This window comes from Pleurodeles waltl, chromosome 7, assembly GCF_031143425.1.
Source record: "Pleurodeles waltl isolate 20211129_DDA chromosome 7, aPleWal1.hap1.20221129, whole genome shotgun sequence".
Lineage (NCBI taxonomy): Eukaryota > Metazoa > Chordata > Amphibia > Caudata > Salamandridae > Pleurodeles > Pleurodeles waltl.
Window position 1 is genome coordinate 1,184,293,912 of NC_090446.1, and position 18,965 is coordinate 1,184,312,876.

Sequence of the window (18,965 nt, forward strand, 5' to 3'; positions counted from 1 at the left end):
CTACCACCACTAATACATCAAGCTCTAGTGCCCCTAGCAGTAGTGGTACTAGTGGTGGGACTGCTGGCAACAGTCAAGTTAAGGGTGTAGTTAAGTTCACTTATGGGTCCATTGTAGAAACTGGGGTAGTCAGTCCCAAGACAGTTTCTGTCACACCTAGTGGCATTGGCCTTACCACACTGGCTGCTTGTCCCCTTACAATGGATAAGTACAGACAGACAGTTTCAATAAATGGTGTTGAGGCCTTGGCCTACAGGGACACAGGTGCCAGTATCACTTTGGTGACTGAAAACCTAGTGGCTCCTGAACAACACATCATTGGACAACAGTATAAAATTATTGATGTGCATAACTCCACTAAGTTTCTTCCCTTAGCTATAATTCAGTTTAGTTGGGGTGGAGTTACTGGCCCTAAGTAGGTGGTGGTATCACCTAGCTTACCTGTAGACTGTCTCTTAGGTAATGACCTAGAGGCCTCAGGTTGGGCTGATGTAGAGTTTTATGCCCATGCAGCCATGCTGGGCATCCCAGAGGAATTGTTCCCTCTCATTTCTACTGAAATGAAAAAGCAAAGGAGAGAAGGCCTGAAAACTCAGGATCCCTCTCCATCAACAGGTAAAAAGGGTATCACAGTATCCCCTAACCACCCTGCCATTCAGGATACCATTCATGTGGTAGGAGAAACCTCTCCTGGGGTGGCACCTGTTCCAAGGGAATCATCAGCTGGCAAAGCTAGACTCCCTGAGGTAGAAGTACCTCTCTGTGGGATAACTAACATTGGTGAGAAAAAGAGCACCATTTTAGTTAACATGGAGCATCCCTCCAACCCTCCCAGAGAAACTTTAGTGCAGAAACACTGCACTGCCTCACAACACTTAGGACAGCATCCCTGCCCTAGTGTGGAGCTCATAGGACAGCAACCCTGCCCTGCTCCAACTCAAGAGAAACAGCATCCCTGTTCTCTCTTCCAGCCATATGGACAAAGTTTTTGCCCAGCTATGGCTTTTCTGAGACAGCATCCCTGTCTGGCATTTCCATCACTACAAATAGGCTCAGTGGACAATTCCCACTGCTCTAAACTAAAACTTACTGATAGAAACTCTGAAAATACATCTTCACATTGTTGCTTAGCTAAAAAACTTCAAATAGGGTGGCATACATCCCCACAGGGAAGTAACCATATAGTGGATGATAAAGGGAGTAACCAGTCTATTGCAGAGCTACTCTCTACTTATCACCACTTAGACAATAAAGTCTCAACTGGCCAAGGTTAGCCTTATTGTCCTTCGTTTGGGGGGGGGGGGTTGTGTGAGAAAGTAGCCTCTTTCTAGCCTTGTTACCCCCACTTTTGGCCTGTTTGTGAGTGTATGTCAGGGTGTTTTTACTGTCTCACTGGGATCCTGCTAGCCAGGGCCCAGTGCTCATAGTGAAAACCCTATGTTTTCAGTATGTTTGTTATGTGTCACTGGGACCCTGCTAGTCAGGACCCCAGTGCTCATAAGTTTGTGGCCTATATGTATGTGTTCCCTGTGTGGTGCCTAACTGTCTCACTGAGGCTCTGCTAACCAGAACCTCAGTGGTTATGCTCTCTCATTTCTTACAAATTGTCACTAACAGGCTAGTGACCAATTTTACCAATTTATATTGGCTTACTGGAACACCCTTATAAGTCCCTAGTATATGGTACTGAGGTACCCAGGGCATTGGGGTTCCAGGAGATCCCTATGGGCTGCAGCATTTCTTTTGCCACCCATAGGGAGCTCTGACAATTCTTACACAGGCCTGCCACTGCAGCCTGAGTGAAATAACGTCCACGTTATTTCACAGCCATTTTACCCTGCACTTAAGTAACTTATAAGTCACCTATATGTCTAACCTTTACCTGGTAAAGGTTAGGTGCAAAGTTACTTAGTGTGAGGGCACCCTGGCACTAGCCAAGGTGCCCCCACATTGTTCAGGGCCAATTCCCCGGACTTTGTGAGTGGGTGGACACCATTACACGTGTGCACTACATATAGGTCACTACCTATATGTCGTTTCACAATGGTAACTCCGAATATGGCCATGTAACATGTCTATGATCATGGAATTGCCCCCTCTATGCCATCCTGGCATAGTTGGCACAATCCCATGATCCCAGTGGTCTGTAGCACAGACCCTGGGACTGCCAAACTGCCTTTCCCGGGGTTTCACTGCAGCTGCTGCTGTTGCCAACCCCTCAGACAGGCTTCTGCCCTCCTGGGGTCCAGCCAGGCCTGGCCCAGGATGGCAGAACAAAGGACTTCCTCTGAGAGAGGGTGTTACACCCTCTCCCTTTGGAAAATGGTGTGAAGGCAGGGGAGGAGTAGCCTCCCCCAGCCTCTTGAAATGCTTTCATGGGCACACATGGTGCCCATTTCTGCATAAGCCAGTCTACACCGGTTCGGGGACCCCTTAGCCCTGCTCTGGCACGAAACTGGACAAAGGAAAGGGGAGTGACCACTCCCCTGACCGGCACCTCCCCTGGGAGGTGTCCAGAGCTCCTCCAGTGTGCTCCAGACCTCTGCCATCTTGGAAACAGAGGTGCTGCTGGCACACTGGACTGCTCTGAGTGGCCAGTGCCATAAGGTGACGTCAGAGACTCATTCTGATAGGCTCCTTCAGGTGTTGCTAGCCTATCCTCTCTCCTAGGTAGCCAAACCCTCTTTTCTGGCTATTTAGGGTCTCTGTCTCTTGGGATTCCTTAGATAACGAATGCAAGAGCTCATCCGAGTTCCTCTGCATCTCTCTCTTCACCTTCTGCCAAGGAATCGACAGCTGACCGCGCTGGAAGCCTGCAAAACTGCAACAAAGTAGCAAAGACGACTACTGCGACCTTGTAACGCTGATCCTGCCGCCTTCTCGACTGTTTTCCTGGTGGTGCATGCTGTGGGGGTAGTCTGCCTCCTCTCTGCACTAGAAGCTCCGAAGAAATCTCCCGTGGGTCGACGGAATCGTCCCCCTGCAACCGCAGGCACCAAAGAACTGCATCACCAGTACCTTGGGTCTCCTCTCAGCTCAACGAGCAAGGTCCCTTGAATCCAGCAACTCTGTCCAAGTGACTCCCACAGTCCAGTGACTCTTCAGTCCAAGTTTGGTGGAGGTAAGTCCTTGCCTCCCCATGCCAGACTGCATTGCTGGGAACTGTGACTTTTGCAGCTACTCCGGCCTGCGTGCACTTCCGGTGGAAATCCTTTGTGCACAGTCCAGCCTGGGTCCACGGCACTCTAACCTGCATTGCACGACCTCCTAAGTTGTTCTCCGGCGACGTGGGACTCCTTTGTGCGACTTCGGGTGAGCACCATTTCACGCATCCTTGTAGTGCCTGTTTCTGGCACTTCTGCAGGAGAGCCTGCTGCTGAGAGGGCTCCTTGCCTTGCTCGACGCCCCCTCTGTCCCCTGACGCAATTGGCGACATCCTGGTCCCACCTGGGCCACAGCAGCATCCAAAAACACTAACTGCACGATTTGCAGCTAGCAAGGCTTGTTGGTGGGCTTTCGGCGGGAATACACTACTGCACGACTCTCCACGGCGTGAGGGATCCGTCCTCCAAAGGGGAAGTCTCTAGCCCTTGTCGTTCCTGCAGAAACCTAAGCTTCTACTGTCCAGTAGCAGCTTCTTTGCACCCACAGCTGGCATTTCCTGGGCATCTGCCCATCTCCGACTTGCTTGTGACTTTTGGACTTGGTCCCCTTGTTCCACAGGTACCCTCGACTGGAAATCCATCCTTGTTGCATTGCTGGTTTGTGTCTTTCCTGCAGAATTAGCCTATCACGACTTCTATGTCCTTTGGGGAACTTAAGTGCACTTTGCACTCACTTTTCAGGGTCTTGGGGTGGGCTATTTTTCTAACCCTTTACTATTTTCTAATAGTCCCAGCGACCCTCTACAAGGTCACATAGGTTTGAGGTCCATTCGTGGTTCGCATTCCACTTTTGGAGTATATGGTTTGTGTTGCCCCTATCCCTATGTGTCCCCATTGCATCCTATTGTAACTATACATTGTTTGCACTGTTTTCTAATACTATTACTGCATATTTTGGTATTGTGTACATATATCTTGTGTATATTTGCTATCCTCATACTGAGGGTACTCACTGAGATACTTTTGGCATATTGTCATCAAAATAAAGTACCTTTATTTTTAGTATATCTGTGTATTGTGTTTTCTTATGATATTGTGCATATGACACTAGTGGTACTGTAGGAGCTTCACTCGTCTCCTAGTTCAGCCTAAGCTGCTCTGCTAAGCTACCATTATCTATCAGCCTATGCTGCTAGACACCCTATACACTAATAAGGGATAACTGGGCCTGGTGCAAGGTGTAAGTACCCCTTGGTACTCACTACAAGCCAGTCCAGCCTCCTACATTGGTTGTGCAGCGGTGGGATAAGTGCTTTGAGACTACTTACCACTCTTGTCATTGTACTTTTCATAAGAGAAAAATATACAAAACAAGTTCAGTGTGTGTACACATAACTAAAAAGTTTTGCGTTTCCTCTTTTCTAAGTGCTGAAAAGTACTTCTAAACTTTCTAAAAGTTCTTAAAAAGTTTTAAAAGTTTTTTTTCTGTCTTTTCAAAAGTTCTGAAAAACTTTTTCGTCACTTTTTCTATCACTTAAACTCTTTCTAAAATGTCTGGCACCGGCCAAAATGTTGATCTGTCCAAACTGGCATATGACCACCTTAGCTGGAAAGGAGCAAGGAGTCTCTGTGTAGAAAGAGGTTTGAGTGTAGGGAAGAATCCTTCCTTTGAATTATTGCTTAACATGCTTAGAGAACAAGATAAGGCCAAAAGGGCCCCATCTGTTGAAAAAGTAGCTAATGGTTCCCAATCTGATCCAGGGACACCCCTAGGAAAAGATTCAGGAAAGAAACTTCAGAGCCTGCCCATTACTAGACAGTCTAGCATAGTTGGTACTGATGTTGAGTCACACCATACAGATAGTGTTGTCTCACATCATAGCAAGAGCATTCATTCTCACCACAGTAGAAGTGATGTTTCTGTTAACCAAGCTGTTAGGGTGCCTTCTGTAAGGGATAGGTCTCCTTCTGTCCATTCTCACCATACTTCTGTTTCAAGGCATGTCCCTCCCACCCACCCTGATGACAGATTGTTAGAAAGGGAGATCAATAGATTGAGACTGGAACAAACCAGACTGAAGCTCAAGAAGCAACAGCTGGATTTGGATAGACAGACCTTAGAAGTAGAGAAGGAAAGACAGAAGTTGGGTTTAGAAACCCATGGTGGCAGCAGCAGTATTCCCCATAGTCATCCTGCAAAAGAGCATGATTCCAGGAATCTGCACAAGATAGTTCCCCCTTATAAGGAGGGGGATGACATTAACAAGTGGTTTGCTGCACTTGAGAGGGCCTGTGCTGTACAGGATGTCCCTCAAAGGCAGTGGGCTGCTATCCTATGGCTATCATTTAGTGGAAAAGGTAGGGATAGGCTCCTTACTGTGAAAGAAAGTGAAGCCAATGATTACAAAGTTCTTAAGAATGCACTCCTGGATGGTTATGGCTTAACCACTGAACAATACAGGATAAAGTTCAGAGAGACCAAAAAGGAGTCTTCACAAGACTGGGTTGATTTCATTGACCATTCAGTGAAGGCCTTGGAGGGGTGGTTACATGGCAGTAAAGTTACTGATTATGACAGCCTGTATAACTTGATCCTGAGAGAGCATATTCTTAATAATTGTGTGTCTGATTTGTTGCACCAGTACCTGGTGGACTCTGATCTGACCTCTCCCCAAGAATTGGGAAAGAAGGCAGACAAATGGGTCAGAACAAGGTTGAACAGAAAAGTTCATACAGGGGGTGACAAAGAGACCAATAAGAAGAAAGATGGTGAAAAATCTCAAGATAAGCATGGGGACAAGGGTAAAACCAAAGATCCCACTTCAAATCTTAAACACTCTTCAGGGGGTGGGGATAAAACAAATTCTTCCTCTTCTTCTCAACCTACACAATTTAAAAAGCCTTGGTGCTTTGTGTGTAAAAACAGAGGCCATAGGCCAGGGGATAAGTCCTGTCCAGGTAAACCCCCTGAGCCTACCACCACTAATACATCAAGCTCTAGTGCCCCTAGCAGTAGTGGTACTAGTGGTGGGACTGCTGGCAACAGTCAAGTTAAGGGTGTAGTTGGGTTCACTTATGGGTCCATTGTAGAAACTGGGGTAGTCAGTCCCAAGACAGTTTCTGTCACACCTAGTGGCATTGGCCTTGCCACACTGGCTGCTTGTCCCCTTACAATGGATAAGTACAGGCAGCCAGTTTCAATAAATGGTGTTGAGGCCTTGGCCTACAGGGACACAGGTGCCAGTATCACTTTGGTGACTGAAAACCTAGTGGCTCCTGAACAACACATCATTGGACAACAGTATAAAATTATTGATGTGCATAACTCCACTAAGTTTCTTCCCTGAGCTATAATTCAGTTTAGTTGGGGTGGAGTTACTGGCCCTAAGCAGGTGGTGGTATCACCTAGCTTACCTGTAGACTGTCTCTTAGGTAATGACCTAGAGGCCTCAGGTTGGGCTGATGTAGAGTTTTATACCCATGCAGCCATGCTGGGCATCCCAGAGGAATTGTTCCCTCTCATTTCTACTGAAATGAAAAAGCAAAGGAGAGAAGGCCTGAAAACTCAGGATCCCTCACCATCAACAGGTAAAAAGGGTGTCACAGTATCCCCTAACCACCCTGCCATTCAGGATACCATTCCTGTGGTGGGAGAAACCGCTCCTGGGGTGGCACCTGTTCCAAGGGAATCATCAGCTGGCAAAGCTAGACTCCCTGAGGTAGAAGTACCTCTCTGTGGGATAACTAACATTGGTGAGAAAAAGAGCACCATTTTAGTTAACATGGAGCATCCCTCCAACCCTCCCAGAGAAACTTTAGTGCAGAAACACTGCACTGCCTCACAACACTTAGGACAGCATCCCTGCCCTAGTGTGGAGCTCATAGGACAGCATCCCTGCCCTGCTCCAACTCAAGAGAAACAGCATCCCTGTTCTCTCTTCCAGCCATATGGACAATGTTTTTGCCAAGCTATGGCTTTTCTGAGACAGCATCCCTGTCTGGCATTTCCATCACTACAAATAGGTTCAGTGGACAATTCCCACTGCTCTAAACTAAAACTTACTGATAGAAACTCTGAAAATACATCTTCACATTGTTGCTTAGCTAAAAAACTTCAAATAGGGTGGTTTACATCCCCACAGGGAAGTAACCATATAGTGGATGATAAAGGGAGTAACCAGTCTATTGCAGAGCTACTCTCTACTTATCACCACTTAGACAATAAAGTCTCAACTGGCCAAGGTTAGCCTTATTGTCCTTCGTTTGGTGGGGTGGGGGTTGTGTGAGAAAGTAGCTTCTTTCTAGCCTTGTTACCCCCACTTTTGGCCTGTTTGTGAGTGTATGTCAGGGTGTTTTTACTGTCTCACTGGGATCCTGCTAGCCAGGGCCCAGTGCTCATAGTGAAAACCCTATGTTTTCAGTATGTTTGTTATGTGTCACTGGGACCCTGCTAGTCAGGGCCCCAGTGCTCATAAGTTTGTGGCCTACATGTATGTGTTCCCTGTGTGGTGCCTAACTGTCTCACTGAGGCTCTGCTAACCAGAACCTCAGTGGTTATGCTCTCTCATTTCTTACAAATTGTCACTAACAGGCTAGTGACCAATTTTACCAATTTATATTGGCTTACTGGAACACCCTTATAAGTCCCTAGTATATGGTACTGAGGTACCCAGGGTATTGGGGTTCCAGGAGATCCCTATGGGCTGCAGCATTTCTTTTGCCACCCATAGGGAGCTCTGACAATTCTTACACAGGCCTGCCACTGCAGCCTGAGTGAAATAACATCCATGTTATTTCACAGCCATTTTACACTGCACTTAAGTAACTTATAAGTCCCCTATATGTCTAACCTTTACCTGGTAAAGGTTAGGTGCAAAGTTACTTAGTGTGAGGGCACCCTGGCACTAGCCAAGGTGCCCCCACATTGTTCAGGGCCAATTTCCCGGACTTTGTGAGTGCGGGGACACCATTACACGCGTGCACTACATATGGGTCACTACCTATATGTCGTTTCACAATGGTAACTCCGAATATGGCCATGTAACATGTCTATGATCATGGAATTGCCCCCTCTATGCCATCCTGGCATAGTTGGCACAATCCCATGATCCCAGTGGTCTGTAGCACAGACCCTGGGACTGCCAAACTGCCTTTCCCGGGGTTTCACTGCAACTGCTGCTGCTGCCAACCCCTCAGACAGGCTTCTGCCCTCCTGGGGTCCAGCCAGGCCTGGCCCAGGATGGCAGAACAAAGGACTTCCTCTGAGAGAGGGTGTTACTCCCTCTCCCTTTGGAAAATGGTGTGAAGGCAGTGGAGGAGTAGCCTCCCCCAGCCTCTGGAAATGCTTTCATCGGCACACATGGTGCCCATTTCTGCATAAGCCAGTCTACACCGGTTCAGGGACCCCTTAGCCCTGCTCTGGCGCAAAACTGGACAAAGGAAAGGAGAGTGACCACTCACCTGACCTGCACCTCCCCTGGGAGGTGTCCAGAGCTCCTCCAGTGTGCTTCAGACCTCCGCCATCTTGGAAACAGAGGTGCTGCTGGCACACTGGACTGCTCTGAGTGGCCAGTGCCATCAGGTGAAGTCAGAGACTCCTTCTGATAGGCTCCTTCAGGTGTTGCTAGCCTATCCTCTCTCCTAGGTAGCCAAAACCTCTTTTCTGGCTATTTAGGGTCTCTGTCTCTTGGAATTCCTTAGATAACGAATGCAAGAGCTCATCCGAGTTCCTCTGCATCTCTCTCTTCACCTTCTGCCAAGGAATTGACTGCTGACCGCGCTGGAAGCCTGCAAAACTGCAACAAAGTAGCAAAGACGACTACTGCGACCTTGTAACGCTGATCCTGCCGCCTTCTCGACTGTTTTTCACGGTGGTGCATGCTGTGGGGGTAGTCTGCCTCCTCTCTGCACTAGAAGCTCCGAAGAAATCTCCCGTGGGTCGACGGAATCGTCCCCCTGCCACCGCAGGCACCAAAGAACTGCATCACCGGTACCTTGGGTCTCCTCTCAGCATGACGAGCGAGGTCCCTTGAATCCAGCAACTCTGTCCAAGTGACTCCCACAGTCCAGTGACTCTTCAGTCCAAGTTTGGTGGAGGTAAGTCCTTGCCTCCCCACGCCAGACTGCATTGCTGGGAACTGCAACTTTTGCAGCTACTCCGGCCTCCGTGCACTTCCGGCGGAAATCCTTTGTGCACAGTCCAGCCTGGGTCCACGGCACTCTAACCTGCATTGCACGACCTCCTAAGTTGTTCTCCGGCGACGTGGGACTCCTTTGTGCGACTTCGGGTGAGCACCATTTCACGCATCCTTGTAGTGCCTGTTTCTGGCACTTCTGCAGGAGAGCCTGCTGCTGAGAGGGCTCCTTGCCTTGCTCGACGCCCCCTCTGTCCCCTGACGCAATTGGCGACATCCTGGTCCCACCTGGGCCACAGCAGCATCCAAAAACACTAACTGCACGATTTGCAGCTAGCAAGGCTTGTTGGTGGGCTTTCGGCGGGAATACACTACTGCACGACTCTCCACGGCGTGAGGGATCCGTCCTCCAAAGGGGAAGTCTCTAGCCCTTGTCGTTCCTGCAGAAACCTAAGCTTCTACTGTCCAGTAGCAGCTTCTTTGCACCCACAGCTGGCATTTCCTGGGCATCTGCCCATCTCCGACTTGCTTGTGACTTTTGGACTTGGTCCCCTTGTTCCACAGGTACCCTCGGCTGGAAATCCATCGTTGTTGCATTGCTGGTTTGTGTCTTTCCTGCAGAATTAGCCTATCACGACTTCTACAGTATGTCCTTTGGGGAACTTTAGTGCACTTTGCACTCACTTTTCAGGGTCTTGGGGTGGGCTATTTTTCTAACCCTTACTATTTTCTAATAGTCCCAGCGACCCTCTACAAGGTCACATAGGTTTGGGGTCCATTCGTGGTTCGCATTCCACTTTTGGAGTATATGGTTTGTGTTGCCCCTATCCCTATGTGTCCCCATTGCATCCTATTGTAACTATACATTGTTTGCACTGTTTTCTAATACTATTACTGCATATTTTGGTATTGTGTACATATCTTGTGTATATTTGCTATCCTCATACTGAGGGTACTCACTGAGATACTTTTGGCATATTGTCATAAAAATAAAGTACCTTTATTTTTAGTATATCTGTGTATTGTGTTTTCTTATGATATTGTGCATATGACACTAGTGGTACTGTAGGAGCTTCACTCGTCTCCTACTTCAGCCTAAGCTGCTCTGCTAAGCTACCATTATCTATCAGCCTATGCTGCTAGACACCCTATACACTAATAAGGGATAACTGGGCCTGGTGCAAGGTGTAAGTACCCCTTGGTACTCACTACAAGCCAGTCCAGCCTCCTACAAGACCTCATGCATTTTGCCTGACAGAACTTTGTTGGTTGCATTGGGTCTTCACTTACAGTTTTACCCTCACCTTTGCTGTATTTTTCTTTGTACAAAATTGGATTGCTGTTTTTGGAGGGAGGTGAACCCCTGCTCAACACGGAATCACAATCCTTGTCAGAGTGAAGTCAGAAGCAAACCCTAAATTAGCCTTTGTGCAACCCTCTGGCAGCTGTGCAAGACTTAACGACAGTAACAAAGGCGAGGCACACCACAAAAGGGATCCCACACAAGATTACAATAGAGTCATGTTTAATTAATAAAACAAGGCAAAAACAAAACAAAAAAATCAGCAGAACAGGAAATAGTCAGGTTTAAATTTTCAGGAAAAATAGTGCCAAAAATCACAATGCTTTAACTGTGGAAATCTGATTGAGGTGGACCAGGACAAAGTCACAAATTCAGGCCAACTGTGAGGAAGTGCGGGCCAGATACAGGGACCTAGTTAGGCCAGTTGAAGAAGAGTACCTTAAATCAGCAAAGCTACCACTACAAACAAATGTCTAAAATAGAAGTTGATCTCTCAGAATACAGGCTAGCGGCAGCTGTCATAATGTCATTAAAATCTTTGAGTATTACATCTATTATATGGCACAATGTACTGTAGGTATAGTAAGGATTCCCAAAGGTAGGAATTCCTTGGATTTATGATTGCTAATAACTTTGTCACCTTTTGATGAATGTCTGCAAAACATTGCAGACCTCTTCCATTTTTGACATTGGGTGATGATGCAAAGTTTTGTTGTGATTATTGAGGGGGGGGGGCAAAGAAAAAAGGGGATTGTCAACACACGTTTTTCTACCAATGCACTATCCATAGACTCTTTACGTAGCGACAACATGACTGAACAGATTTAGATGAAATTTGGCAGGAACATAGATTAGGGGGTGGATAGGGTCCTTTTTCAGTATTTGATATTAATTGCTTTAGTAGGTTTAAAATTACAAAGGACAAAAACGTAGTGATATATTGGCCTGTGACATACTGCAGTGATTTTATATTATACTGCAGTACTTGACCATGACAAAACATTTTTGGCTCATGCCAGCCCATACAAAACAGAGGTAACTATATTGGTTTTATCATACCTAGGGTTTGAGTTATAGTTTGGCAGAGGGGTTACTCTCTCACAACAGTGACAGATATCCGGTCTGCTGGAATATAAATCCCATATCTCGGCGGGCGAGATATCTGTCACTGTTGTGATGGAGTAACCCTTCTGCCAAAATCTAAATCAGTCCCTTATTTTTTGTTCTTGTTTTCAAAGGGAGATCAAGGTTATTAGTGGTTTGACAATACATTGAAACACATTAGGCACCATATGAAATTCAGTAAAGTTAGGGAATTTTTTTTTGCGTGTTTTGAATGTTTTGTATTTTTTTTTAAGTTTTCAGAGAACCTTGGTAGTACCTCAAAACTATTTAGGAATTACCATAGTATCTATGGAAACACGCACCTCAGGTGGAAGGGAAGGGGGGCACCTCAGCTGAATGATCGCACGACACCACTGCTGCACGAGGGGGCTCCATGTCCATTACTGTATCCTGGGGAGTGCAAAGCCACAGTCTCTCATGTCTTTCCAGTGGGTGGTTTGCCCACTGCTTTATCCTGGAGATTGCAAAGCCACAGTCTGACACGTCTTTCCAGTAGGTGGTTTGCCCACTGCTTTATCCTGGGGTGTGCAAAGCCACAGTCTCACAAGTCTTTCCAGTAGGTGGTTTGCCCACTGCTTTATCCTGGGGAGTGAAAAGCCACAGTCTCTCAAGTTTTTCCAGTGGGTGGTTTGCCCACTGCTTTATCCTGGGGAGTGCAAAGCCACAGTCTCTCAAGTTTTTCCAGTGGGTGGTTTGCCCACTGCTTTATCCTGGGGAGTGCAAAGCCACAGTCTTGCAAGTCTTTCCAGTGGGTGGTTTGGCCACTGCTTTATCCTGGGGAGTGCAAAGCCACAGTCTTGCAAGTCTTTCCAGTGGGTGGTCAAGTGGATAATGTTCTCCACTGGTTCTGGAGGGGGCCTTGTGCCCAGAGTGCTTCATCCTGCTAAGGACTGAGGTAGTGGATGTGAATCTCTACTGGTTCTGGAGGGGGCTTTGTGGCCAGAGTGCTTCATCCTGCCAAGGACTGAGGTAGTGGATGCGAATCTCCATTGGTTCTGGAGGGGGCTTTGTGCCAAGAGTGCTTCATCCTGCTAAGGACTGGGGTAGTGGATGCGAATCACCGCTGGTTCTGGAGGGGGCTTTGTGCCCAGAGTGCTCCACATGCAGTGTGGCCGGACCCATTCCCTTAACTGGGTGTGTGTGCCACAAGATTGCCTAGGAACAGGTAACATGATACGCCATGGAGGCAGAGACATACTCCACACTGCTGCGGCTTTGCCTCCCACCTGCAGGTGCAAACAGTGATGGAAGTCATGCCTCATGGAAGCTGGGCAGGGTCCAGGAAGTCTCCTCCAGCCTTGGATGACTGACCACTGGGGATGGTAGCCATGTCAGCGGTGGTGCCGCTGTCTGAGCACGTCACAAGGCTGTTGGCGGTGCTTGCGATGGTGTCTATGGCGGCAGTGCTGGCGGTGGTGAATGTGTCAGCACCTGTTGAGGGACACACCAGGATGTCTCCTGCAGCCTCGGACAGCTGCCCACTGGGGAAGATGCTGGGGTCTGTTGCTGAGGCTGCAGACGTGGCAGTGGCGGTGCAGGTGGCTGTGCAGGTGGCGATGCTGGTGGCGGTGCAGGTGGCGGTGCTGGTGGCGGTGCAGGTGGCGGGGCAGGTTGTGGTGTTCGGCACCGTACAGGTTGGTGTAGTCATGGACAGAAGGGGTGACACTAGTCCCTCAGTCGGTGCCACCGTGCCCTATCCTGACATGCTCTTCTGCTTTTGTCCCTTCCCCACCTTTGATGGTGCTGCAGGTGTCTTACTACTGTCCCCGTTTGTTTTGACGGAGCCCTTGGTGGCTGGTAAGTGCGGCTTCTCCCTCCGGGATGTGGGCACCTTCTTAACCTTGGCAGGTGGCAGAATGTCCTTGCCCTCGCTATGTAGCACACTGGCATACCTGACGGGTGGCGCACTCAATGACCACGCAGTTGCTGACACCACTGTGTCTGGGGATTTGGTGGCTGAGGTGCTGGGCTGGGACCTTGAAAGCCTGGCCCTAGGGGAAGGAAAGAGGGGGGAGGTGCAGGAAAGAGGTCAATGTTAGCCAGGAAAAGTTTCTTAGACACACTGGGACGGGAAGATGGAGGGGGGTTGGGAGTGGAGGAAGAGGTAGTGGTTGTAGGAGGTGTACGTTTGCTGAATTTGGGTGAAGGTGCATGGGCCGAAGGCTGTTGTGAAGTGGATGGCTGTTGGGTGGGTGTGTGCCTGCGTTTGTGTACTTTGGGAGGAGGGCTCACAGACACACTGGGAGAGGACACTGGGGATGTGTGCATGGTAGTGGGGGGGGTGATTGCACGTGAGCGGTGTGTGGTGATGGGCGTGCTGGTGATGGAGGTAGTGGCTGAGGATGTAGTGCATGCAGGTGTGAGTGGAGACGAGACAGGGAGGGAGGAGGAGGACATGGAGGAGGGGGACACAGTGGAGGCAGTGGATGTTGATGTGTCTGCATGGGTATGGTGCTTGTGTGAGTGCTTGTGGGATGTGTGGTGCTTAAGTTTCCCATGTCTACTCTTGTGTGTTGATGCGTGTGCATGCTGGTCTGATGGTGTGCTTGGGATAGGCTGAGGTACAGGGGATTGGGTCTGGGTGGAGGAAGTTGGAGGGGGGAGGATGGACACAGGGACAATGGCTGCCATCAGTGCTGAGGCCAGAGCCTGAAATGCTCTCTGTTGGGCCGCCTGCCCAGAATGAATGCCCTCCAGGTATACATTTGTTTGTTGCAAATGCCTCTCAACACCCTAGATGGCATTCAAAATGGTAGATTGCCCAACAGTGAGGGATCTCAGGAGGTCAATAGCCTCCTCCCTGAGGGCAGCAGGGCTGACTGGGGCGGGCCTGAGGTCCCTGGGGTAAAGAAGATGCCCACCCTCCTGGGTGAGTGGGCACGAGACACACGCTGAGGGGCTGCTGGGAGGGCAGTGCTGGTAGGGGGTTGGTGGCTGTACCTGTTGATGCGGTGGGCACAGAGGTGCCCGCCACCGCAAGGGAGCTCCCATCAGAGGAGGAGTCTCTGTCACTGGTGTATGTTCCTGTCCCCGTCGTGGAGCTTCCCTCACCCTCTGTCCCACTGGTGGCTTCAGACTCCATTGCTTCACCCTCCAGGGCCAAGTAGGTTGCAGCTCCCTCCTGCTCCGGTGCCACTTCTCCTGCACCAGATGATGCTATTGCACACAAGAAATGGGAGACAAAACAAAAAGGGGGGGAAAGACAGAAGAAAAACATGTTCAGTGCATGCAACACCACTACCGTTGGCGGACATAACTCACAGGGAGCAGCCCTCTGCACTAAGCCATGCACTAACAGTTCCTAGCAAATTCACATGCCTATGGGGTGCGAGGCCTAAGCCCAATTGCTGCACACCTGGAAGTCACAGGAGCCTGACTAGGTGTAGATGGCTCTTACCACTAGTGGGATTGGGGTGCCACAGAGCCTGCCTAACAAGGGACCTTGCCTACCAAGTTTGCCCTGGCCTAGGGGAACCCACAACCCACCTCCCCCACCTAGACACCTCGTAATGTGTGCAGAATCAGTTGAATGAGAGTGTACTCACCCCCTTGTGGCTGTTGTGATGCCCACAAGTGCCCATCCAACTCCGGATTGGTCACCATCAGGATCTGGTACATCAGGGGGGCCATGGTGCGATGGGCACCCCTTCCACGTTGGGAGGCCATCCCCAGCTGGGCTTCCACAGTCTTCCTGCTCCAGCGGCCTAGGTCCTCCCATCTTTTACAGCAGTGGGTGCTCCGTCTATGGTAGACCCCCAGGGTCCGGACATCCTTGGCGATGGCACGCCAAATAGCCTTCTTCTGATGGGCGCTGAACTGGAGGAAAGGTATAATTATAACTTAAATTTATAATTTACGCACCGGCAAAGCTTACTATAATTCACATCAAGTTTTCTTAACTATAACTAATCATTAACCTTAGTTTTTGCCACTGAAAATATACATTACCTACTGGCAATAGCGAGTAGTTAGTTATATTGAAGACCGACTTTTCCCATAGACAAAGCATTTTTTGTTTTGCTCAGAACTTTGGTGCTGTTTGACGAATCTTGAAGAAATTCTAAAAAAACTCATAGGCGACTTAATTCAGCTGCTGCCTGGAAGGTTTTGGGGTGATTCATCATGTAGTGGTTGAGAAAAAGAAGAAGTGCCAAAACACTTTTCCCCAATTAAATGTCTACAGGAATTTTGTAATTTTTGAACACAACTACATGCTGAACAGCTGAACGGATTTACACCAAATTTGACAGAAAGCTAGACCTTGGTCCAGAAAGATATTTTTTTGTTATTTGGAGAAAATCTTTTTAGTACTTTCGTAGTTATTAAATGAAAAAAATATATTGTTATCTAAGGATGCTGGTCCTTCTCGGATTCATAGGTACCCCTGAGTACCCACAGGTACCCGCAGATCTGAAGCCCTATGGCAAAAAACACATCACTCACTCATACAACATACCCATGCCATGCTCAGTGTGGGGTTGGCCACATGCTCTGTGTGTAGGGCCAAAGGCCATGCATCGCAGAGGTTGTATTAATGTACAGTTTATATATATTACTTTACATTAAAAGAACATAGAAATTCACTGAAAAAACCCTACCCCATAAATATAATGCTGGGCCCTGGGATATGGGGTACTTGGGGCCAAAAATGGTCAGCGGAGGGGTTCCATTTATTCCCCCCCCTTCAAAATGCACCAGACCCCAGGGGATGGGGCCCTAGGGGCTAAACTTGGGCTGGGGGACACATGCCTCTCCCTCACAAAATGTATCAGGCCCAGGGAGGGAGGCCCATGCCTCCTTCTCCTAAAAACTGAGGCAGGCCCTGGGGATGGGGATCCCTGTGGCCAAAGCAGTCCGGGGGCCCAGGGAAGTCTGTTTTTAGGGGATTGGTCACAGGGCCTAGCTGCAAGCCAGATCCTGCCGCCAACTCCCCACAGTGTATGATCCTCGCCATGCACTGTGAATTTCTCCATTTATTACATTAGGCATGACATCCATTGATTGAAAACAATGAAACTGTGTCTGGCGGGGGTGCGAGTGATACTTATTTTAGGGCATGAGTTATAGTTTCTTGAGATAAGAATAACTAAAATTGCTGAATTTCTATGTTTGTTTGTGTGTACAATCTGCACCTAAGTATAAGGTCCCTGAAACTGTAACCTTTCTTTAATTTAAATATGAGAAGGGGTGTGCTCCAAATATTTAAATGCATATGATGACCAAACAAACATACAAACAAAGTGGCAAGAGTGTGAGAGTAATGATAATAGCAACAATAGAAAACGGACTGGATACATGCTCTTATCCAACTATCTAAGAAACGTGTTAGCTATATTTACATGTAGGTTACCCAATGCAACTATCATAGTATCATAAAGATCCCTGGGAAAGTTAAATATTGCCAATGCATAATCAATGCTCAAAATTATTAATAAAATAATCTCAATATAATGTTGGACGCTGGGGGTGAGTCCTGAAAGAGAAGTTTCATATTAATAAAACATACAATAATTAACCCCTTCTGTGCCCAGGACGTAATGGTTACGTCCTGAGGCACAGTGCTGCTGTGCCCAGGACGTAACCATTACGTCCTGGGCACAGAGCCCAGAGGGAGCGCTCTCGCTCCCTCTGTGGGGTTCCCCCCCACCCCCCCAAGTCAGGGATGGAAGGGGAAGCCCTTCCCCTCCCAACCCCGACCCCCCCAACCCCCCCTGTGACGTCAGCGCGCGAGCGCGCGCTGATTAGTCACAGGGTCTCCCCCATCGTGCTGGAAGCAGAGCTTCCAGCGCGATTGAAAAAGAAATGCTTTTGCATTTCTTTTTCAATCCCATGGGGGAGGCCCCGAGAGGCTTCAAAGGGAAGGAAATGTATTTCCTTCCCTTTGAAGTCTCTCACAGGTTTCAAAAGCCGGATTGCTTGCAATCCGGCTTTTGAAACCCCACTAGACACCAGGGATTTTTTTTTTCTTCTTGAAATTGGCAAAAGGGAGCGACCCCTTGGGCAAGGGTCGCTCCCAGGGGGGCATTTTTTTAGGAAGGCCTTTTCTGCCCCCCCTGGGGGCAGATTGGCCTATTATTAGGCCGATCTGCGCAGAAACCTCTAGGCACCAGGGACCATTTATTTATTTTTTATTTTTTTGTGATTAATTCTTTTTTTTTAGGTGGGGAGCGATCCCTTAGGCAAGGGTCGCTCCCCTACGGGGCAATATATATTTAGGCCATTTCTGCCCCCCTTGGGGGCAGATTGACCTATTTTGATAAGGCCAATCTGCCCCCAAGGGGGGCAGAAACCATTAGACACCAGGGAGTTTGTTTTTGCGCGCGAATGTCACGCAACAAAGCAACCCCTTTGGCAAGGGTCGCTCCCAGGGGGGGCAATTTTTTGGGAAGGCCTTTTCTGCCCCCCCTGGGGGCAGATCGGCCTATTATTATGCCGATCTGCCCCCAGGGGGGGAAGAAACCTCTAGGCGCCAGGGCAAATTTTTTTTTTGTGTTTTTTTTTTTTGTTCTTTTTTTTTTTTTTAGAGATGGGGAGCGACCCATCAGGCAAGGGTCGCTCCCCTGGGGGGCAAATTGTATTTAGACCATTTCTGCCCCCCTGGGGGCAGATTGGCCGATTTTAGGTCAATCTGCCCCCAAGGGGGCAGAAACCACTAGGCACCGGGGATTTGTTTTTTGGCGCCAATGTCACGCAGGGGGAGCGACCCCGTAGGCAAGGGTCGCTCCTAGGGGGGGGGTGGGGGTTGGGGGGGCAAATTTATTTTAGGCCATTTCTGCCCCCCCGGGGGACAGATCGGCCTATTATTAGGCCGAACTGCCCCCGGGGGGGGGGGGCAAAACACTCTAGGCGCCAGGGCAATTTTTTTTTTGTGTTTTTTTTTGGGTTGTTTCTTTTTTTAGAGATGGGGAGCGACCCATCAGGCAAGGGTCGCTCCCCTGGGGGGGCAAATTGTATTTAGACCATTTCTGCCACCCTGGGGGCAGATTGGCCAATTTTAGGTCAATCTGCCCCCAAGGGGGCAGAAACCACTAGGCACCGGGGATTTGTTTTTTGGCGCCAATGTCACGCAGGGGGAGCGACCCCGTAGGCAAGGGTCGCTCCCGGGGGGGGGGGTGGGGGTTGGGGGGGCAAATTTATTTTAGGCCATTTCTGCCCCCCCGGGGGACAGATCGGCCTATTATTAGGCCGAACTGCCCCCGGGGGGGGGGCAGAACACTCTAGGCGCCAGGGCAATTTTTTTTTGTGTTTTTTTTTGTTGTTGTTTCTTTTTTTAGAGATGGGGAGCGACCCATCAGGCAA